The 23,555-nt window shown below is 47.2% G+C and overlaps 1 protein-coding gene across 3 annotated transcripts in view; it reads left to right on the forward strand.

Annotated features, from left to right (window-relative positions):
* The window catches only part of LOC137041748 (zona pellucida sperm-binding protein 4-like), a 206,948-nt gene that overhangs the window by 117,488 nt on the left and 65,905 nt on the right, over nt 1-23,555 (forward strand). The gene's annotated exons all lie outside the window — the stretch shown is intronic.

The following is a 23,555-nucleotide window of genomic DNA, read 5'->3' on the forward strand; positions in this document are numbered from 1 at the left end:
TAGCTAGCTGTTTACTAGCTTATTCAATAAATTGCTAATTAGTGATACGATTAGCATAGCTGATATAAAACATTTAACATGTGTGTGTTCGTGAGCGGTCCCGCTTCGCTCGTCACCATGATGAAAACCTTCCACAAAAAACAACAACAACAACAAAAACTAACATCAATCCTGCACCAAAATTATATAACACTTAGTTTTATAATTAACTCTCCCTTTTAAATGCACTCGCAAAGCATGCTGGGAAATACTAGCCCAGTTTCAGGTAAATTTAAGTTAGTCTGAATTAAAAGAAACAAGTTCATAAAACACATTCCTTGAAATGTTTTAAAACTCAAAAGTAAAATAAAGTTCTAAATACTCATAAATGTTTAATTTGAGTTGGCTCTACTCAACCGATTCATTTTCTAAACGTTCGAGTTTACAGTACAAACTATAATTCAATATAATATATAACATGAAGGCTTTTACTAGTAAGAACTGCATTTCTGATGTGAAATTTGAAGAGTAAGAAATGATTTGAACGACTGAGCCCATGGTGACGTTTAACTAGTGAAAATACAATCACAGATATCAAGAATTATAGTTTTTTGAGAACACAGATACCAATTTGGCCATAATTTACGCCATTTAGATTTTATTTTAAAACCTACTTTTTCAAACTCCTTCTAGATCGTTTGTCCAGTTTTCACCAAATTCGAGTCGTATCATCTTCTGACCGTGCCGACAAAATGTTATGGATTTCGTGTCGTTAGACAAACCCATTTTCGTGTAGCGCAACAACAAAGTTGAGGCATGATGCCAAAATGGCTGGATCTCTGCGAACACCTCACTCCGATCACATCAGATTCGGAACAGCGCCACCTATTGGGCCAAAGTGAAGAAGCATTCAATCAAAATACTAGTGACCGTATTGATTGATTTTTTGGGCAAAATGTCTGAAAAATAATAATCTTATTATGTCTTTAAATGCTCATTGTTGCAGTTGGTCCGACGTAATTTAATTGTTAAATTATCACCGGTTACTGAACCGGCGGTGAGAGAACATTAATACATTCTGATGTCATGCCGGCTTTGAGCGGTTTATATGATTTTAATAAAGTGCGAGAGACGGGATGACGAAGCCGTCCTGAATGTTGACTCTCCTTCAGACTCAGCACTGCTTTATTATTATTCATTAGGCAATTAATGATCTAGTTAATGATAGTTTTTGCGAGTGGAAATGTAATTCCTGACTTCAATAATTCATATCCTGCGAATGAACAACAGCCCAAATGGTTTTATTTGTTCGGTGTTTTTCCTTCTTCTCCAGTAAATGTTGATGTTTGTTCTGGAGAACGAGACTCTGAGGAGGAGCGTCACGGACTAACGCCGAGGATCTGACGCTGAAATCGGACACGGATGGAAAGTACGATGTACAAAACAATGTTTTTTAAGCACAAATTAAATACCGTTTCCTGCATATAGTAAAATAATACTATGACTTGTATATTTCTTTGTTTATGGAATAATACACTGCATACAAACGTCACGTTGTGTAAAATAAAATGTGAAAACGACATGCGTGTGACATTCATGAGTTATGATGACTTCAGTGTGAACGAGAGTTTGTAATGTTAAAGTCATGCGTTATTGAAAACATTATTTTAAGTTTATTGTTCATGTTTGTGAACATTAAAGGCCTGTTCACCGTAATAACTGTTAGAGGAGATCTGTGGATCTACAGCGGATGGACTCTGATCGGCTGCTGTTAGCTTTCATGAGCGGGCCGTGAATGAACACTCTACTTTTACATTATGGGAACACACACACACACACACACACACACACACACACACACACACACACACACACACACACACACACACACACACACACACACACACACTCTCTCTCTCTCTCTGTCTGTCTGTCTCTCTCTCACACACACACACACACACACACACTCTCTCTCTCTCTGTCTGTCTGTCTCTCTCTCACACACACACTCTCTCTGTCTGTCTCTCGCTCTCTCTCTCTCACACACACTCTCTGTCTGTCTCTCTCTCACAAACCAAACTCTCTCTCTCTCTCACACAGACAGACTCACACACACACACACACACACACACACACACACTCTCTCTCTGTCTCTCTCACACACTCACTCATGCGCACACACACACTCTCTCTCTGTCTCACACACACACACTCTCTCCCATACACTCTCACTCTCACACACACTCTCTCACACACTTTCTCCCACACACTCTCTTCCATACACTCTCACTCTCTCCCATACACACACTCTCCCTCTCTCTCACACACACACTCTCCCATACACTCTCACTCTCTCCCATACACACACTCTCCCTCTCTCTCACACACACACTCTCCCATACACTCTCACTCTCTCCCATACACACACTCTCCCCGTCACACACACACACACTCTCACTCTCTCACTCTCCCATACACTCTCCCTCTCACACACACACTCTCACTCTCTCTCTCACACACACTCTCCCATACACTCTCACTCTCTCCCATACACACACTCTCCCTCTCACACACACACTCTCCCATACACTCTCACTCTCTCTCTCACACACTTTCTCCCATACACTCTCACTCTCTCTCACACACACACTCTCCCATACACTCTCACTCTCTCTCTCACACACTTTCTCCTATACACTCACACACACACACTCTCACACACACACTCTCACTCTCACACACACTCTCCCATACACTCTCACTCTCTCTCTCACACACTTTCTCCCATACACTCTCACACACACTCTCCCATACACTCTCACTCTCTCTCTCACACACTCTCTCCCATACACTCTCACTCTCTTTCACACACTTTCTCCTATAAACTCTCACACACACACTCTCACTCTCTCTCACACACTCTCACTCTCTCACACACTCTCCCATACACTCTCACTCTCTCCCATACACACACTCTCCCTCACACACACACTCTCACTCTCTCTCACACACACTTTCTCCTATACACTCACACACACACTCTCCCATACACTCTCACTCTCTCTCACACACACACTCCCACTCTCTCACACACACACTCTCCCATACACTCTCACTCTCTCTCACACACACACACTCCCACTCTCTCACACACACACTCTCACTCTCACACACACTCTCCCATACACTCTCACTCTCTCTCACACACACTCTCTCCCATACACTCTCACTCTCTCTCACACACACTCTCCCTCTCACACACACACTCTCACTCTCTCTCACACACTTTCTCCTATACACTCACACACACACTCTCCCATACACTCTCACTCTCTCTCACACACACTCTCTCCCATACACTCACACTCTCTCCCATACACTCTCACTCTCTCTCTCACACACACTCTCCCATACACTCTCACTCTCTCTCACACACACACTCTCTCCCATACACTCTCACTCTCTCTCACACACACTCTCTCCCATACACTCTCACTCTCTCACACACACACTCTCCCATACACTCTCACTCACACACACTCTCACTCTCTCTCACACTCTCCCATACACTCTCACTCTCTCTCACACACACTCTCCCATACACTCTCACTCTCTCTCACACACTCTCTCCTATACACACTCTCACTCTCCCATACACTCTCACTCTCTCACACACACACTCTCCCATACACTCTCACTCACACACACTCTCACTCTCTCTCACACACTCTCCCATACACTCTCACTCTCTCTCACACACACTCTCCCATACACTCTCACTCTCTCTCACACACTCTCTCCCATACACTCACTCTCTCTCTCACACACTCTCACACACACTCTCTCCCATACACTCTCACTTCCGCACACACTCTCTCTCTCTCTCTCACACACACACACACACTGCCCCTAAACCTACCCATCTCAGGAAACATTCTGCATTTTTACTTTCTCATAAAAACTCCTCCTGTGTGATTTATAAGCCTTTTGTAAAGTGGGGCCATGGGTAATGTCCTCATATTTCACCCTCTCCTGTAATACCTGTGTCATACCCATGGCATTATACACATTCGTGTCCTCATATGTCACACACACACACACACACACACACACACACAAGCGTTTGTTCATGACTCCGAGAGAATGCTCATGTTAGCTGGAAGTGGCTCTCACAATCAGCTGCTCAGTTTTTCATCAATAGTTAAATCAGATCAAGTGCATTCCTGCAGATCCGACCGATGTGTGTGTGTGTGTGTATGTGTGTTTGCAGACCGTCTCGCAGTGAAAGCCCGCAGCACTGAATGCTGGGTAATTATTTTCAGAAGTGTTAATCCTCGTGTTCCTCCGCGAGATCTTCTATTCGCTCAAGGAAACGCTGGAGCCTGCGCTCCTCCTTCCTCTCAGAGCTAGAGCCGTCCATTCCTCCGCCAGTGTGTGTGACGGCCGGAATTAAACGAATGGATGAGCTCGTTAAGATGAGCCGCCGTTACTGTGATGTCACATAATGCTTCATTAATTCATGCCCACGAGCACGGCAGTCTCGTTTCTATCGCTTTCGCTCGTTATCGATGTTAAGATAATGTAATGTGACGTCTGGAGTTGAGACCTGGAGGTTCACATCAATAAAAGATGATCTTTGTCGATCCATTCACTCTATTGTTTTTAAAAGAATAACACTGATGATCTCTCCATCACGGCTCCTGTTAGTGGGTGGGATATATTAGGCAGCAAGTGAACATTTAGTCCTCAGAGTTGATGTGTGTGAAGCAGGAGAAATGGGCAAGCGTAAGGATTTGAGCGAGTTTGGCCAGATTGTGACGGCTAGACGACTGGGTCAGAGCATCTCAGTTCACCTGAGGAACACACGGCCCCAGGATGCACTATGGGAAGAAGGCGAGCCCTTTAGCATATTCTTACCAAACGTGGTGTGTTATGCCAATGATGACCAGAGGCGACCTGCAGCGTTTCGGCACAGTGCCACCTAGTGGTCAGTAGATATACAAATTGGCTACTTTTGTTTGTACTTTCCGAACAGTTTGGCCGAAAATCACAAAAGGGTCTCTTTAGATTCGGTTAAGCATGCCGAGTCAAACGATATTTTCCCAATTTTCATTTTGTTGTAAAATGCTATATTTTACAAATCCAATGGTGTATCGTTGCAAAACTCAGTATGCGTCTTCGGCACATTCCCTAACAAAACGTTTTGGGGTAACGCCACTTTGTGGTCAAAAGTTATATTGAAATTTCCAAGAACGCTAACTTTTGATTAAATTATCCTGTTGTAATGAATCTTAATAGCTGCCTTTGGTCATGCTGAGAACACAGATACCAATTTGGCCATCATTTCTGCCTGGCATTTAGATTTTATTTTAAAACCTACTTTTTCAAACTCCTTCTAGACCGTTTGTCCAGTTTTTACCAAATTCAAGTCGTATCTTCTGACCGTGCCGACAAAATGTTATGGATTTCGTGTCGTTAGACAAACCCATTTTCGTGTAGCGCAACAACAAATCTGAGGCATGATGCCAAAATGGCTGGATCTCTGCGAACACCTCACTCCGATCACATCAGATTCGGAACAGCGCCACCTATTGGGCCAAAGTGAAGAAGCATTCAATCAAAATACTAGTGACCGTATTGATTGATTTTTTGGGCAAAATGTCTGAAAAATAATAATCTTATTATGTCTTTAAATGCTCATTGTTGCAGTTGGTCCGACGTAATTTAATTGTTAAATTATCACCGGTTACTGAACCGGCGGTGAGAGAACATTAATACATTCTGATGTCATGCCGGCTTTGAGCGGTTTATATGATTTTAATAAAGTGCGAGAGACGGGATGACGAAGCCGTCCTGAATGTTGACTCTCCATCAGACTCAGCACTGCTTTATTATTATTCATTAGGCAATTAATGATCTAGACGACGAGGACAGCGAATAAACTCCAGACTACACCTCCACAGTCTGCATACCTGTGCAGATAAACTAAACAAAGAATTATAATATGCACAAAGCAATTCCACGTGTATGCATTATTAATGAAGGCAAATGAGCCTTGAACGAACATCCTCGTTAATATGTAATGTGACTACTGCTTCTGAGAAAGAGCCGTGGTGAATACAGAGCAAGAGTTCTGGATCTGCTCCGATGAACTCAAACCCATTATGAAGAGTAAAAGACCTTCGGTGTGGAGCTGATACAGCCCCAGAGGATGATGGGAAATGGAGTTTTGTTGCCTCAATGATCAAATCCTTCTAATGAACGTCAGTGTGTTTAATGCTCTGATGTTTTCTGAAATGTTTTAGTTCACTACAAAAAATGATCTTCTTACTCAGTATTTTTGTCTCGTTTCAGTCAAAATATCTACAAATTCTTAAAACAAGAAGCATTTACTAGACAAGCAAAAGTAATTGTCTTGTTTTGGGGAAAATAACTCAAAATGAAGAGAGTTTTTGCTTAAAATAAGATAAATAATCTGCCAATGGGGTGAGAAAAATAATCTTAATTCAAACAGAAAACAAGATTATTTGTCTTATTTTAAGCAAAAACTCTCTTCATTTTGAGTTATTTTCCCCAAAACAAGACAATTACTTTTGCTTGTCTAGTAAATACTTCTTGTTTTAAGAATTTGTAGATATTTTGACTAGAAACAAGACAAAAATACTAAGAAAGAAAAGCATTTTTTACGGTGATGGAAGCTCATCTAATGCGTTTTATGAACGGCGCTGGAACGTTCAAAAGTAACGTTAGTCTGCCGCTTTATAAACGTTACCAATCAAGACACTTAGCAGACGTATATTCATCAGACAGGGGCTTTATGGTGTGTGTGAAGAGAAGTGTGTGTAAAGAGAAGTGTGTGTAAAGAGGAGTGTGTGTTGATCTGGTTTGTGTGAAGAGGAGCGTGTTGATCTGGAGTGTGTGAAGAGGAGTGTGTGTGAAGAGGAGTGTGTGTGAAGAGGAGCGTGTTGATCTGGTGTGTGAAGAGGAGAGTGTTGATCTGGAGTGTGTGAAGAGGAGCGTGTTGATCTGGAGTGTGTGAAGAGGAGCGTGTTGATCTGGAGTGTGTGAAGAGGAGCGTGTTGATCTGGAGTGTGTGAAGAGGAGCGTGTTGATCTGGTGTGTGTGAAGAGGAGCGTGTTGATCTGGAGTGTGTGAAGAGGAGCGTGTTGATCTGGAGTGTGTGAAGAGGAGCGTGTTGATCTGGAGTGTGTGTGAAGAGGAGTGTGTTGATCTGGTGTGTGTGACGAGGAGCGTTTTGATCTGGTGTGTGTGAAGAGGGGTGTGTTGATCTGGTGTGTGTGACGAGGAGCATGTTGATCTGGAGTGTGTGAAGAGGAGCGTGTTGATCTGGTGTGTGTGATGAGGAGCGTGTTGATCTGGAGTGTGTGTGAAGCGGAGCGTGTTGATCTGGAGTGTGTGTGAAGAGGAGCGTGTTGATCTGGTGTGTGTGATGAGGAGCGTGTTGATCTGGTGTGTGTGAAGAGGAGCGTGTTGATCTGGTGTGTGTGTGAAGAGGTGCGTGTTGATCTGGAGTGTGTGTGAAGAGGAGTGTGTTGATCTGGTGTGTGTGACGAGGAGCGTGTTGATCTGGTGTGTGTGAAGAGAAGCGTGTTGATCTGGAGTGTGTGAAGAGGAGCGTGTTGATCTGGTGTGTGTGAAGAGGAGCGTGTTGATCTGGAGTGTGTGAAGAGGAGCGTGTTGATCTGGAGTGTGTGAAGAGGAGCGTGTTGATCTGGAGTGTGTGTGAAGAGGAGTGTGTTGATCTGGTGTGTGTGACGAGGAGCGTTTTGATCTGGTGTGTGTGAAGAGGGGTGTGTTGATCTGGTGTGTGTGACGAGGAGCGTGTTGATCTGGAGTGTGTGAAGAGGAGCGTGTTGATCTGGTGTGTGTGATGAGGAGCGTGTTGATCTGGTGTGTGTGAAGAGGAGTGTGTTGATCTGGTGTGTGTGAAGAGGAGTGTGTTGATCTGGTGTGTGTGAAGAGGAGTGTGTTGATCTGGTGTGTGTGACGAGGAGCGTTTTGATCTGGTGTGTGTGAAGAGGGGTGTGTTGATCTGGTGTGTGTGACGAGGAGCGTGTTGATCTGGAGTGTGTGAAGAGGAGCGTGTTGATCTGGTGTGTGTGATGAGGAGCGTGTTGATCTGGTGTGTGTGAAGAGGAGTGTGTTGATCTGGTGTGTGTGAAGAGAAGCGTGTTGATCTGGAGTGTGTGAAGAGGAGCGTGTTGATCTGGTGTGTGTGAAGAGGAGCGTGTTGATCTGGAGTGTGTGTGAAGCGGAGCGTGTTGATCTGGAGTGTGTGTGAAGAGGAGCGTGTTGATCTGGTGTGTGTGATGAGGAGCGTGTTGATCTGGTGTGTGTGAAGAGGAGCGTGTTGATCTGGTGTGTGTGAAGAGGAGCGTGTTGATCTGGTGTGTGTGTGAAGAGGTGCGTGTTGATCTGGAGTGTGTGTGAAGAGGAGTGTGTTGATCTGGTGTGTGTGACGAGGAGCGTGTTGATCTGGAGTGTGTGAAGAGGAGCGTGTTGATCTGGTGTGTGTGATGAGGAGCGTGTTGATCTGGTGTGTGTGAAGAGGAGCGTGTTGATCTGGTGTGTGTGAAGAGGAGCGTGTTGATCTGGTGTGTGTGAAGAGGAGCGTGTTGATCTGGTGTGTGTGAAGAGGAGCGTGTTGATCTGGTGTGTGTGAAGAGGAGCGTGTTGATCTGGTGTGTGTGAAGAGGAGCGTGTTGATCTGGAGTGTGTGTGAAGAGGAGTGTGTGTGAAGAGGAGCGTGTTGATCTGGTGTTTGTGAAGAGAAGCGTGTTGATCTGGAGTGTGTGAAGAGGAGCGTGTTGATCTGGAGTGTGTGAAGAGGAGTGTGTGTGAAGAGGAGCATGTTGATCTGGAGTGTGTGTGAAGAGGAGTGTGTTGATCTGGTGTGTGTGACGAGGAGCGTGTGTTGATCTGGTGTGTGTGAAGAGAAGCGTGTTGATCTGGAGTGTGTGAAGAGGAGCGTGTTGATCTGGTGTGTGTGAAGAGGAGCGTGTTGATCTGGTGTGTGTGAAGAGGAGCGTGTTGATCTAGTGTGTGTGAAGAGGAGGGTGTTGATCTGGTGTGTGTGATGAGGAGCGTGTTGATCTGGTGTGTGTGAAGAGAAGCGTGTTGATCTGGAGTGTGTGAAGAGGAGTGTGTGTGAAGAGGAGCGTGTTGATCTGGTGTGTGAAGAGGAGAGTGTTGATCTGGAGTGTGTGAAGAGGAGCGTGTTGATCTGGAGTGTGTGAAGAGGAGCGTGTTGATCTGGAGTGTGTGAAGAGGAGCGTGTTGATCTGGTGTGTGTGAAGAGGAGCGTGTTGATCTGGAGTGTGTGAAGAGGAGCGTGTTGATCTGGAGTGTGTGAAGAGGAGCGTGTTGATCTGGAGTGTGTGTGAAGAGGAGTGTGTTGATCTGGTGTGTGTGACGAGGAGCGTTTTGATCTGGTGTGTGTGAAGAGGGGTGTGTTGATCTGGTGTGTGTGACGAGGAGCGTGTTGATCTGGAGTGTGTGAAGAGGAGCGTGTTGATCTGGTGTGTGTGATGAGGAGCGTGTTGATCTGGTGTGTGTGAAGAGGAGTGTGTTGATCTGGTGTGTGTGAAGAGGAGTGTGTTGATCTGGTGTGTGTGACGAGGAGCGTTTTGATCTGGTGTGTGTGAAGAGGGGTGTGTTGATCTGGTGTGTGTGACGAGGAGCGTGTTGATCTGGAGTGTGTGAAGAGGAGCGTGTTGATCTGGTGTGTGTGATGAGGAGCGTGTTGATCTGGTGTGTGTGAAGAGGAGTGTGTTGATCTGGTGTGTGTGAAGAGAAGCGTGTTGATCTGGAGTGTGTGAAGAGGAGCGTGTTGATCTGGTGTGTGTGAAGAGGAGCGTGTTGATCTGGAGTGTGTGTGAAGCGGAGCGTGTTGATCTGGAGTGTGTGTGAAGAGGAGCGTGTTGATCTGGTGTGTGTGTGAAGAGGAGCGTGTTGATCTGGTGTGTGTGATGAGGAGCGTGTTGATCTGGTGTGTGTGAAGAGGAGCGTGTTGATCTGGTGTGTGTGAAGAGGAGCGTGTTGATCTGGTGTGTGTGTGAAGAGGAGCGTGTTGATCTGGTGTGTGTGATGAGGAGCGTGTTGATCTGGTGTGTGTGAAGAGGAGTGTGTTGATCTGGTGTGTGTGAAGAGAAGCGTGTTGATCTGGAGTGTGTGAAGAGGAGCGTGTTGATCTGGTGTGTGTGAAGAGGAGCGTGTTGATCTGGAGTGTGTGTGAAGCGGAGCGTGTTGATCTGGAGTGTGTGTGAAGAGGAGCGTGTTGATCTGGTGTGTGTGTGAAGAGGAGCGTGTTGATCTGGTGTGTGTGATGAGGAGCGTGTTGATCTGGTGTGTGTGAAGAGGAGCGTGTTGATCTGGTGTGTGTGAAGAGGAGCGTGTTGATCTGGTGTGTGTGTGAAGAGGTGCGTGTTGATCTGGAGTGTGTGTGAAGAGGAGTGTGTTGATCTGGTGTGTGTGACGAGGAGCGTGTTGATCTGGTGTGTGTGAAGAGAAGCGTGTTGATCTGGAGTGTGTGAAGAGGAGCGTGTTGATCTGGTGTGTGTGAAGAGGAGCGTGTTGATCTGGAGTGTGTGAAGAGGAGCGTGTTGATCTGGAGTGTGTGAAGAGGAGCGTGTTGATCTGGAGTGTGTGTGAAGAGGAGCGTGTTGATCTGGTGTGTGTGACGAGGGGCGTTTTGATCTGGTGTGTGTGAAGAGGGGTGTGTTGATCTGGTGTGTGTGACGAGGAGCGTGTTGATCTGGAGTGTGTGAAGAGGAGCGTGTTGATCTGGTGTGTGTGAAGAGGAGCGTGTTGATCTGGTGTGTGTGAAGAGGAGTGTGTTGATCTGGTGTGTGTGAAGAGGAGTGTGTTGATCTGGTGTGTGTGACGAGGAGCGTTTTGATCTGGTGTGTGTGAAGAGGGGTGTGTTGATCTGGAGTGTGTGACGAGGAGCGTGTTGATCTGGAGTGTGTGAAGAGGAGCGTGTTGATCTGGTGTGTGTGATGAGGAGCGTGTTGATCTGGTGTGTGTGAAGAGGAGTGTGTTGATCTGGTGTGTGTGAAGAGAAGCGTGTTGATCTGGAGTGTGTGAAGAGCAAGGTTATTATAGTTTTGCTTTTTGAAATTAGTTATTATTTTATTATCGTTTTCAATTTTGCTACAAATTTCAGTTTAGTTTTAGTTAGTTTTACAAATGGTTTTGCTAGTTTTAGTTTAGTTTTTATTTTGCAAATACATTTCTATTTAGTTTTTATTTATTTAGTTTCAGTTTTAGTTTTAGTAATTATAGTTTAGCAGAGTTAGCATAATGAAGTGTAGAGACCAAATCAAGGTTTTTAATTTCAGCAAAGTTTAATGTTTGCACAGATTAGAGTTTAATCTTACTAAACATCCTTAAGTGAAATAACTTGATAAACAAGCATTATTGTTTAAACCCAGGACGGTCTTAAAAAACATGCATAAAGTTGGGTCTTCACCTTTGAGCAAAAAAGCTTGAGTCAAACTATGACCTAACGATCTGGAGATTAAAAATGAAATAAATTATATTTTGATATTAAAAAATTATATTTGATATTTTTGACAAAGATCCTCTGAGTATTAGCCTATCTTAACGAACAAAATAAATGCAAAGTAAAATATAAAAGTAAAAATTATAAATTGCAGACAAACTCATTCATAACAAAGATGAAATATTGTTAAACAATTAAAAGCTTATTTTAATTTCTTCAGTAGTACAACAATATAGGCTAGCAGCGTAAGACCAGCTAAAGTCATCTGAATACAGCCAACACACACTGTTGTGCTGTGTGTGTGTGTGTGTGTGTGTGTGCTATAATTGTAAAGGGGGCCAATGTCTTCACTTATCTAGTAAAATATTATGATAACTGACTAATGAGGATATTTGGCTGGTCCTCACTAGTTAAAAAGGCTTATAAATCGGCCAAAACATGTTTTTATTTAAATCTATTGTTTTGCACGTTCTTGGGATGGGTAGGTTTAGGGATAGGGGTTGGGTTAGGGGATATAAAATATCATTAACCTGATATAAAATCAATGGAAGTCTATGCAATGTCCTCACTTATATAGTGAAACAAACGTGTGTGTGTGTGTGTATCCTGGTATTCCCTACTTTGTGGGGAAATGTCTCCACACAGATAATAATATAATATAATGTAAATGATTATGATAACACCTTTGAACCTGTCAATATTATGCAAACATGAAATCTCAAACGCACAGTAGGCTAGTAACGTTACTTGCTACTATGTGCTGACTTTTGCGCCTGCGTCTCTCGTAGCGTAAGAAACGGCATTCTAAAACAGTGAGCTTAAGTTAAAAGAAGTTCAACGTGCATCTCATTACCTTGTGTTATTTCCCATTTCACTGCCACGGACGCATTGATTCTTTGTGAACTCCCGTTTAGCGATGTGTTGCCTGTCTGCACGTGTCCGTCACTCAGATCACTTCACGCGCAGTAGCGCAATACAGACACTCCCTCAACCGCCACAGTCAGATTTTCCACCACATTAAAGAGAGCTTATTAATAACGAAAACGAATATTTATTTTTGCTAATTATTATTTTATTTCAGTTAGTTTTTTAGTAAGAGTAGTTAGTTTCGTTTAGTTTTAGTTTTTTAATTATTCAGATTTTTTAATTTTATTTCAGTTTACGAAAATGTTTTTTGACCAATAGTTTTAGTCTTAGTTTCAGTTTTCGTTTACGAAAATAACCTTGGTGAAGAGGAGCGTGTTGATCTGGTGTGTGTGAAGAGGAGCGTGTTGATCTGGAGTGTGTGTGAAGCGGAGCGTGTTGATCTGGAGTGTGTGTGAAGAGGAGCGTGTTGATCTGGTGTGTGTGATGAGGAGCGTGTTGATCTGGTGTGTGTGAAGAGGAGCGTGTTGATCTGGTGTGTGTGTGAAGAGGTGCGTGTTGATCTGGAGTGTGTGTGAAGAGGAGTGTGTTGATCTGGTGTGTGTGACGAGGAGCGTGTTGATCTGGTGTGTGTGAAGAGAAGCGTGTTGATCTGGAGTGTGTGAAGAGGAGCGTGTTGATCTGGTGTGTGTGATGAGGAGCGTGTTGATCTGGTGTGTGTGATGAGGAGCGTGTTGATCTGGTGTGTGTGAAGAGGAGCGTGTTGATCTGGTGTGTGTGAAGAGGAGTGTGTTGATCTGGTGTGTGTGAAGAGGAGCGTGTTGATCTGGTGTGTGTGAAGAGGAGCGTGTTGATCTGGTGTGTGTGAAGAGGAGCGTGTGATGATCTGGTGTTTGTGAAGAGAAGCGTGTTGATCTGGAGTGTGTGAAGAGGAGTGTGTGTGAAGAGGAGCGTGTTGATCTGGAGTGTGTGTGAAGAGGAGTGTGTTGATCTGGTGTGTGTGACGAGGAGTGTGTTGATCTGGTGTGTGTGAAGAGAAGCGTGTTGATCTGGAGTGTGTGAAGAGGAGCGTGTTGATCTGGTGTGTGTGAAGAGGAGCGTGTTGATCTGGTGTGTGTGAAGAGGAGCGTGTTGATCTAGTGTGTGTGAAGAGGAGCATGTTGATCTGGAGTGTGTGAAGAGGAGCGTGTTGATCTGGTGTGTGTGATGAGGAGCGTGTTGATCTGGTGTGTGTGATGAGGAGCGTGTTGATCTGGTGTGTGTGAAGAGAAGCGTGTTGATCTGGAGTGTGTGAAGATGAGAGTGTTGATCTGGAGTGTGTGAAGAGAAGCGTGTTGATCTGGAGTGTGTGAAGAGAAGCGTGTTGATCTGGAGTGTGTGAAGAGGAGCGTGTTGATCTGGAGTGTGTGAAGAGGAGCGTGTTGATCTGGAGTGTGTGAAGAGGAGCGTGTTGATCTGGAGTGTGTGAAGAGAAGCGTGTTGATCTGGTGTGTGTGAAGAGGAGCGTGTGTATCTGGAGTGTGGGAAGAGGAGCGTGTTGATCTGGAGTGTGTGAAGAGGAGTGTGTTGATCTGGAGTGTGTGAAGAGGAGCGTGTTCATCTGGAGTGTGGGAAGAGGAGCGTGTTGATCTGGAGTGTGTGAAGAGGAGCGTGTTGATCTGGTGTGTGTGAAGATGAGCGTGTTCATCTGGAGTGTGTGAAGATGAGCGTGTTGATCTGGAGTGTGAAGAGGAGAGTGTGTGAAGAGGAGCGTGTTGATCTGGAGTGTGTGAAGAGGAGCGTGTTGATCTGGTGTGTGTGAAGAGGAGCGTGTTGATCTGGAGTGTGTGAAGAGGAGCGTGTTGATCTGGAGTGTGTGAAGAGGAGCGTGTTGATCTGGAGTGTGTGAAGAGGAGCGTGTTGATCTGGAGTGTGTGAAGAGGAGCGTGTTGATCTGGAGTGTGTGAAGAGGAGCGTGTTGATCTGGGGTGTGTGTAGAGGAGCGTGTTGATCTGGAGTGTGGGAAGAGGAGCGTGTTGATCTGGAGTGTGGGAAGAGGAGCGTGTTGATCTGGAGTGTGGGAAGAGGAGCGTGTTGATCTGGAGTTAGTGAAGAGGAGTGTGTTGATCTGGAGTGTGTGAAGAGGAGTGTGTTGATCTGAAGTGTGTGTGAAGAGGAGCGTGTTGATCTGAAGTGTGTGAAGATGAGAGTGTTGATCTGGAGTGTGTGAAGAGGAGCGTGTTGATCTGGAGTGTGTGTGAAGAGGAGTGTGTGTTGATCTGGTGTGTGTGAAGAGGAGTGTGTGAAGAGGAGAGTGTGTGAAGAGGAGCGTGTTGATCTGGAGTGTGTGAAGAGGAGCGTGTTGATCTGGAGTGTGTGAAGAGGAGCGTGTTGATCTGGAGTGTGTGAAGAGGAGCGTGTTGATCTGGGGTGTGTGTAGAGGAGCGTGTTGATCTGGAGTGTGGGAAGAGGAGCGTGTTGATCTGGAGTGTGGGAAGAGGAGCGTGTTGATCTGGTGTGTGTGAAGAGGAGCGTGTTGATCTGGTGTGTGTGTGAAGAGGAGCGTGTTGATCTGGTGTGTGTGATGAGGAGCGTGTTGATCTGGTGTGTGTGAAGAGGAGTGTGTTGATCTGGTGTGTGTGAAGAGAAGCGTGTTGATCTGGAGTGTGTGAAGAGGAGCGTGTTGATCTGGTGTGTGTGAAGAGGAGCGTGTTGATCTGGAGTGTGTGTGAAGCGGAGCGTGTTGATCTGGAGTGTGTGTGAAGAGGAGCGTGTTGATCTGGTGTGTGTGTGAAGAGGAGCGTGTTGATCTGGTGTGTGTGATGAGGAGCGTGTTGATCTGGTGTGTGTGAAGAGGAGCGTGTTGATCTGGTGTGTGTGAAGAGGAGCGTGTTGATCTGGTGTGTGTGTGAAGAGGTGCGTGTTGATCTGGAGTGTGTGTGAAGAGGAGTGTGTTGATCTGGTGTGTGTGACGAGGAGCGTGTTGATCTGGTGTGTGTGAAGAGAAGCGTGTTGATCTGGAGTGTGTGAAGAGGAGCGTGTTGATCTGGTGTGTGTGAAGAGGAGCGTGTTGATCTGGAGTGTGTGAAGAGGAGCGTGTTGATCTGGAGTGTGTGAAGAGGAGCGTGTTGATCTGGAGTGTGTGTGAAGAGGAGCGTGTTGATCTGGTGTGTGTGACGAGGGGCGTTTTGATCTGGTGTGTGTGAAGAGGGGTGTGTTGATCTGGTGTGTGTGACGAGGAGCGTGTTGATCTGGAGTGTGTGAAGAGGAGCGTGTTGATCTGGTGTGTGTGAAGAGGAGCGTGTTGATCTGGTGTGTGTGAAGAGGAGTGTGTTGATCTGGTGTGTGTGAAGAGGAGTGTGTTGATCTGGTGTGTGTGACGAGGAGCGTTTTGATCTGGTGTGTGTGAAGAGGGGTGTGTTGATCTGGAGTGTGTGACGAGGAGCGTGTTGATCTGGAGTGTGTGAAGAGGAGCGTGTTGATCTGGTGTGTGTGAAGAGGAGTGTGTTGATCTGGTGTGTGTGAAGAGAAGCGTGTTGATCTGGAGTGTGTGAAGAGGAGCGTGTTGATCTGGTGTGTGTGAAGAGGAGCGTGTTGATCTGGAGTGTGTGTGAAGCGGAGCGTGTTGATCTGGAGTGTGTGTGAAGAGGAGCGTGTTGATCTGGTGTGTGTGTGAAGAGGAGCGTGTTGATCTGGTGTGTGTGATGAGGAGCGTGTTGATCTGGTGTGTGTGAAGAGGAGCGTGTTGATCTGGTGTGTGTGAAGAGGAGCGTGTTGATCTGGTGTGTGTGTGAAGAGGTGCGTGTTGATCTGGAGTGTGTGTGAAGAGGAGTGTGTTGATCTGGTGTGTGTGACGAGGAGCGTGTTGATCTGGTGTGTGTGAAGAGAAGCGTGTTGATCTGGAGTGTGTGAAGAGGAGCGTGTTGATCTGGTGTGTGTGAAGAGGAGCGTGTTGATCTGGAGTGTGTGAAGAGGAGCGTGTTGATCTGGAGTGTGTGAAGAGGAGCGTGTTGATCTGGAGTGTGTGTGAAGAGGAGCGTGTTGATCTGGTGTGTGTGACGAGGGGCGTTTTGATCTGGTGTGTGTGAAGAGGGGTGTGTTGATCTGGTGTGTGTGACGAGGAGCGTGTTGATCTGGAGTGTGTGAAGAGGAGCGTGTTGATCTGGTGTGTGTGAAGAGGAGCGTGTTGATCTGGTGTGTGTGAAGAGGAGTGTGTTGATCTGGTGTGTGTGAAGAGGAGTGTGTTGATCTGGTGTGTGTGACGAGGAGCGTTTTGATCTGGTGTGTGTGAAGAGGGGTGTGTTGATCTGGAGTGTGTGACGAGGAGCGTGTTGATCTGGAGTGTGTGAAGAGGAGCGTGTTGATCTGGTGTGTGTGATGAGGAGCGTGTTGATCTGGTGTGTGTGAAGAGGAGTGTGTTGATCTGGTGTGTGTGAAGAGAAGCGTGTTGATCTGGAGTGTGTGAAGAGGAGCGTGTTGATCTGGTGTGTGTGAAGAGGAGCGTGTTGATCTGGAGTGTGTGTGAAGCGGAGCGTGTTGATCTGGAGTGTGTGTGAAGAGGAGCGTGTTGATCTGGTGTGTGTGATGAGGAGCGTGTTGATCTGGTGTGTGTGAAGAGGAGCGTGTTGATCTGGTGTGTGTGTGAAGAGGTGCGTGTTGATCTGGAGTGTGTGTGAAGAGGAGTGTGTTGATCTGGTGTGTGTGACGAGGAGCGTGTTGATCTGGTGTGTGTGAAGAGAAGCGTGTTGATCTGGAGTGTGTGAAGAGGAGCGTGTTGATCTGGTGTGTGTGATGAGGAGCGTGTTGATCTGGTGTGTGTGATGAGGAGCGTGTTGATCTGGTGTGTGTGAAGAGGAGCGTGTTGATCTGGTGTGTGTGAAGAGGAGCGTGTTGATCTGGTGTGTGTGAAGAGGAGCGTGTTGATCTGGTGTGTGTGAAGAGGAGCGTGTGATGATCTGGTGTTTGTGAAGAGAAGCGTGTTGATCTGGAGTGTGTGAAGAGGAGTGTGTGTGAAGAGGAGCGTGTTGATCTGGAGTGTGTGTGAAGAGGAGTGTGTTGATCTGGTGTGTGTGACGAGGAGCGTGTTGATCTGGTGTGTGTGAAGAGAAGCGTGTTGATCTGGAGTGTGTGAAGAGGAGCGTGTTGATCTGGTGTGTGTGAAGAGGAGCGTGTTGATCTGGTGTGTGTGAAGAGGAGCGTGTTGATCTAGTGTGTGTGAAGAGGAGCATGTTGATCTGGAGTGTGTGAAGAGGAGCGTGTTGATCTGGTGTGTGTGATGAGGAGCGTGTTGATCTGGTGTGTGTGATGAGGAGCGTGTTGATCTGGTGTGTGTGAAGAGAAGCGTGTTGATCTGGAGTGTGTGAAGATGAGAGTGTTGATCTGGAGTGTGTGAAGAGAAGCGTGTTGATCTGGAGTGTGTGAAGAGAAGCGTGTTGATCTGGAGTGTGTGAAGAGGAGCGTGTTGATCTGGAGTGTGTGAAGAGGAGCGTGTTGATCTGGAGTGTGTGAAGAGGAGCGTGTTGATCTGGAGTGTGTGAAGAGAAGCGTGTTGATCTGGTGTGTGTGAAGAGGAGCGTGTTGATCTGGAGTGTGGGAAGAGGAGCGTGTTGATCTGGAGTGTGTGAAGAGGAGTGTGTTGATCTGGAGTGTGTGAAGAGGAGCGTGTTCATCTGGAGTGTGGGAAGAGGAGCGTGTTGATCTGGAGTGTGTGAAGAGGAGCGTGTTGATCTGGTGTGTGTGAAGATGAGCGTGTTCATCTGGAGTGTGTGAAGATGAGCGTGTTGATCTGGAGTGTGAAGAGGAGAGTGTGTGAAGAGGAGCGTGTTGATCTGGAGTGTGTGAAGAGGAGCGTGTTGATCTGGTGTGTGTGAAGAGGAGCGTGTTGATCTGGAGTGTGTGAAGAGGAGCGTGTTGATCTGGAGTGTGTGAAGAGGAGCGTGTTGATCTGGAGTGTGTGAAGAGGAGCGTGTTGATCTGGAGTGTGTGAAGAGGAGCGTGTTGATCTGGAGTGTGTGAAGAGGAGCGTGTTGATCTGGGGTGTGTGTAGAGGAGCGTGTTGATCTGGAGTGTGGGAAGAGGAGCGTGTTGATCTGGAGTGTGGGAAGAGGAGCGTGTTGATCTGGAGTGTGGGAAGAGGAGCGTGTTGATCTGGAGTTAGTGAAGAGGAGTGTGTTGATCTGGAGTGTGTGAAGAGGAGTGTGTTGATCTGAAGTGTGTGTGAAGAGGAGCGTGTTGATCTGAAGTGTGTGAAGATGAGAGTGTTGATCTGGAGTGTGTGAAGAGGAGCGTGTTGATCTGGAGTGTGTGTGAAGAGGAGTGTGTGTTGATCTGGTGTGTGTGAAGAGGAGTGTGTGAAGAGGAGAGTGTGTGAAGAGGAGCGTGTTGATCTGGAGTGTGTGAAGAGGAGCGTGTTGATCTGGAGTGTGTGAAGAGGAGCGTGTTGATCTGGAGTGTGTGAAGAGGAGCGTGTTGATCTGGGGTGTGTGTAGAGGAGCGTGTTGATCTGGAGTGTGGGAAGAGGAGCGTGTTGATCTGGAGTGTGGGAAGAGGAGCGTGTTGATCCGGAGTTTGTGAAGAGGAGTGTGTTGATCTGGAGTGTGTGAAGAGGAGTGTGTTGATCTGAAGTGTGTGTGAAGAGGAGCGTGTTGATCTGAAGTGTGTGAAGATGAGAGTGTTGATCTGGAGTGTGTGAAGAGGAGCGTGTTGATCTGGAGTGTGTGTGAAGAGGAGTGTGTGTTGATCTGGTGTGTGTGAAGAGGAGTGTGTGAAGAGGAGAGTGTGTGAAGAGGAGCATGTGGATCTAGAGTGTGTGAAGAGGAGCGTGTTGATCTGGAGTGTGTGAAGAGGAGCGTGTTGATCTGGAGTGTGTGAAGAGGAGCGTGTTGATCTGGAGTGTGTGAAGATGAGCGTGTTGTTCTGGAGTGTGAAGAGGAGAGTGTGTGAAGAGGAGCGTGTTGATCTGGAGTGTGTGTGAAGAGGAGCGAGTTGATCTGGAGTGTGTGTGAAGAGGAGCGTGTTGATCTGGAGTGTGTGTGAAGAGGAGCGTGTTGATCTGGTGTGTGTGAAGAGGAGCGTGTTGATCTGGTGTGTGTGAAGAGGAGCGTGTTGATCTGGTTTGTGTGAATAGGAGCGTGTTGATCTGGAGTGTGTGTGAAGAGGAGCGTGTTGATCTGGTGTGTGTGAAGAGGAGCGTGTTGATCTGGTGTGTGTGAAGAGGAGCGTGTTGATCTGGTGTGTGTGAAGAGGAGCGTGTTGATCTGGTGTGTGTGAAGAGGAGCGTGTTGATCTGGTGTGTGTGAAGAGGAGCGTGTTGATCTGGTGTGTGTGAAGAGGAGCGTGTTGATCTGGTGTGTGTGAAGAGGAGCGTGTGTTGATCTGGAATGTGTGTGAAGAGGAGCGTGTTGATCTGGTGTGTGTGAAGAGGAGCGTGTTGATCTGGTGTGTGTGAAGAGGAGCGTGTTGATCTGGTGTGTGTGAAGAGGAGCGTGTTGATCTGGTGTGTGTTAAGAGGAGCGTGTGTTGATCTGGTGTGTGTGAAGAGGAGTGTGTGTTGATCTGGTGTGTGTGAAGAGGAGTGTGTGTTGATCTGGTGTGTGAAGAGGAGTGTGTGTTGATCTGGTGCGTGTGAAGAGGAGTGTGTGTTGATCTGGTGCGTGTGAAGAGGAGTGTGTGTTGATCTGGTGCGTGTGAAGAGGAGCGTGTGTGAAGAGGAGTGTGTTGATGATCATGGATGGATCTGATCGATCTCTATGCTGGGTTTGTTTTGCCGCCTCTGTGGAATGTGTGTGTGCAGCTCTGCATGTCTCAGTTACCTTGGCAACATATTTCTGCATGTAAACCCCCATCTAAAATGCAGCAGCAAAGCGCGCACACACACACACACACACACACACACACACACACACACACACACACACACACACACACACACACACACACACACACACACACACACACACACACACGCTGCATATCAAGCAGACGTCTGACAGCCAATCATCTCAACACACTGCAAAAAATGCTTATTTAGTATTTTTGTCTTGATCCAGTCTAAATATCTAACAATTCTTACATTAGGAAACATTTAAAGGACAAGCACAAATTATTGTCTTGTTTTGGGAAAAAATAAATAAATGAAGAGAGTTTTTGCTTAAAATAAGATAAATAATCTTGTTTTCTGTTTGAATTAAGTGTGTGAGAGTCTGTGAGCGTGTGTGTATGTGAGTGTGTGAGAGAGCATCTGTGAGCATGTGTGTATGTGATTGCGAGAGCATCTGTGAGCGTGTGTGTATGCGAGTGTGTGTGAGAGCATCTGTGTATGCGAGTGTGTGTGAGAGCATCTGTGTATGTGATTGTGTGTGAGAGCATCTGTGAGCGTGTGTGTATGTGAGTGTGTGTGAGAGTATCTGTGAGCGTGTGTGAGAGTATCTGTGAGTGAGTGACCATCTGACTCTGTGAGTGTGAGTGAGAGAGCGTCTGAGTGTGAGTGAGTGACCGTCTGAGTGTGTGTGAGTGACCGTCTGAGTGTGTGAGCGTGTAAGTTAGTGACCGTCTGAGTGAGTGAGCGTGTAAGTTAGTGACCGTCTGAGTGTGAGTGAGTGACCGTCTGTGTGTGTGTGTGTGTGAGTGACCGTCTGTGTGTGTGTGTGTGTGAGTGACCGTCTGAGTGTGAGTGAGTGACCGTCTGAGTGTGTGTGAGTGACCGTCTGAGTGTGTGAGTGACCGTCTGAGTGTGTGTGAGTGACCGTCTGAGTGTGTGTGAGTGACCGTCTGAGTGTGAGTGACCGACCGTCTGAGTGTGTGTGAGTGACCGACCGTCTGAGTGTGTGTGAGTGACTGTCTGAGTGTGTGTGAGTGACCGTCTGAGTGTGAGTGAGTGACCGTCTGAGTGTGTGTGAGTGACCGTCTGAGTGTGTGTGAGTGACCGTCTGAGTGTGTGTGAGTGACCGTCTGAGTGTGAGTGAGTGACCGTCTGAGTGTGAGTGACCGCATGAGTGTGAGTGAGTGACCGCATGAGTGTGAGTGAGTGACCGCATGAGTGTGAGAGAGTGACCGCATGAGTGTGAGAGAGTGACCGTCTGAGTGTGAGTGAGTGACCGTCTGAGTGTGAGTGAGTGACCGTCTGAGTGTGAGTGAGTGACCGTCTGAGTGTGAGTGAGTGACCGTCTGAGTGTGAGTGAGTGACCGTCTGAGTGTGTGTGAGTGACCGTCTGAGTGTGTGTGAGTGATCGTCTGAGTGTGTGTGAGTGACCGTCTGAGTGTGAGTGAGTGACCGTCTGAGTGTGAGTGAGTGACCGTCTGAGTGTGAGTGAGTGACCGTCTGAGTGTGAGTGAGTGACCGTCTGAGTGTGTGTGAGTGACCGTCTGAGTGTGTGTGAGTGATCGTCTGAGTGTGTGTGAGTGACCGTCTGAGTGTGAGTGAGTGACCGTCTGAGTGTGAGTGAGTGACCGTCTGAGTGTGTGTGAGTGACCGTCTGAGTGTGAGTGACCGCATGAGTGTGAGTGAGTGACCGTCTGAGTGTGAGTGAGTGACCGTCTGAGTGTGTGTGAGTGACCGTCTGAGTGTGAGTGAGTGACCGCATGAGTGTGAGTGAGTGACCGTCTGAGTGTGAGTGACCGACCGTCTGAGTGTGAGTGAGTGACCGTCTGAGTGTGAGTGAGTGACCGTCTGAGTGTGTGTGAGTGACCGTCTGAGTGTGTGTGAGTGACCGTCTGAGTGTGAGTGACCGTCTGAGTGTGTGTGAGTGACCGTCTGAGTGTGTGTGAGTGACCGTCTGAGTGTGAGTGAGTGACCGTCTGAGTGTGTGTGAGTGACCGTCTGAGTGTGTTTGAGTGAGTGACCGTCTGAGTGTGAGTGAGTGACCGTCTGAGTGTGAGTGAGTGACCGTCTGAGTGTGTTTGAGTGAGTGACCGTCTGAGTGTGTTTGAGTGAGTGACCGTCTGAGTGAGTGACCGTCTGAGTGTGTTTGAGTGAGTGACCGTCTGAGTGTGTTTGAGTGAGTGACCGTCTGAGTGTGAGTGAGTGACCGTCTGAGTGTGAGTGAGTGACCGTCTGAGTGTGAGTGAGTGACCGTCTGAGTGTGAGTGAGTGACCGTCTGAGTGTGAGTGAGTGAACGTCTGAGTGTGAGTGAGTGACCGTCTGAGTGTGAGTGAGTGACCGCATGAGTGTGAGTGAGTGACCGTCTGAGTGTGAGTGACCGACCGTCTGAGTGTGAGTGAGTGACCGTCTGAGTGTGAGTGAGTGACCGTCTGAGTGTGTGTGAGTGACCGTCTGAGTGTGTGTGAGTGACCGTCTGAGTGTGAGTGACCGTCTGAGTGTGTGTGAGTGACCGTCTGAGTGTGTGTGAGTGACCGTCTGAGTGTGAGTGAGTGACCGTCTGAGTGTGTGTGAGTGACCGTCTGAGTGTGTTTGAGTGAGTGACCGTCTGAGTGTGTTTGAGTGAGTGACCGTCTGAGTGTGAGTGAGTGACCGTCTGAGTGTGAGTGACCGACCGTCTGAGTGTGAGTGAGTGACCGTCTGAGTGTGAGTGACCGTCTGAGTGTGTGTGAGTGACCGTCTGAGTGTGTGTGAGTGACCGTCTGAGTGTGAGTGAGTGACCGTCTGAGTGTGTGTGAGTGACCGTCTGAGTGTGAGTGAGTGACCGTCTGAGTGTGTGTGAGTGACCGTCTGAGTGTGTGTGAGTGACCGTCTGAGTGTGAGTGACCGTCTGAGTGTGTGTGAGTGACCGTCTGAGTGTGTGTGAGTGACCGTCTGAGTGTGAGTGAGTGACCGTCTGAGTGTGAGTGAGTGACCGTCTGAGTGTGTGTGAGTGACCGTCTGAGTGTGTTTGAGTGAGTGACCGTCTGAGTGTGAGTGAGTGACCGTCTGAGTGTGAGTGAGTGACCGTCTGAGTGTGTTTGAGTGAGTGACCGTCTGAGTGAGTGACCGTTTGAGTGAGTGACCGTCTGAGTGAGTGACCGTCTGAGTGTGTTTGAGTGAGTGACCGTCTGAGTGTGAGTGAGTGACCGTCTGAGTGTGAGTGAGTGACCGTCTGAGTGTGTTTGAGTGAGTGACCGTCTGAGTGTGAGTGAGTGACCGTCTGAGTGTGAGTGAGTGACCGTCTGAGTGTGAGTGAGTGACCGTCTGAGTGTGAGTGAGTGACCGTCTGAGTGTGAGTGAGTGACCGTCTGAGTGTGAGTGAGTGACCGTCTGAGTGTGAGTGAGTGACC

Source organism: Pseudorasbora parva, chromosome 15 (assembly GCF_024679245.1).
Source record: "Pseudorasbora parva isolate DD20220531a chromosome 15, ASM2467924v1, whole genome shotgun sequence".
In the NCBI taxonomy this organism is placed as follows: domain Eukaryota; kingdom Metazoa; phylum Chordata; class Actinopteri; order Cypriniformes; family Gobionidae; genus Pseudorasbora; species Pseudorasbora parva.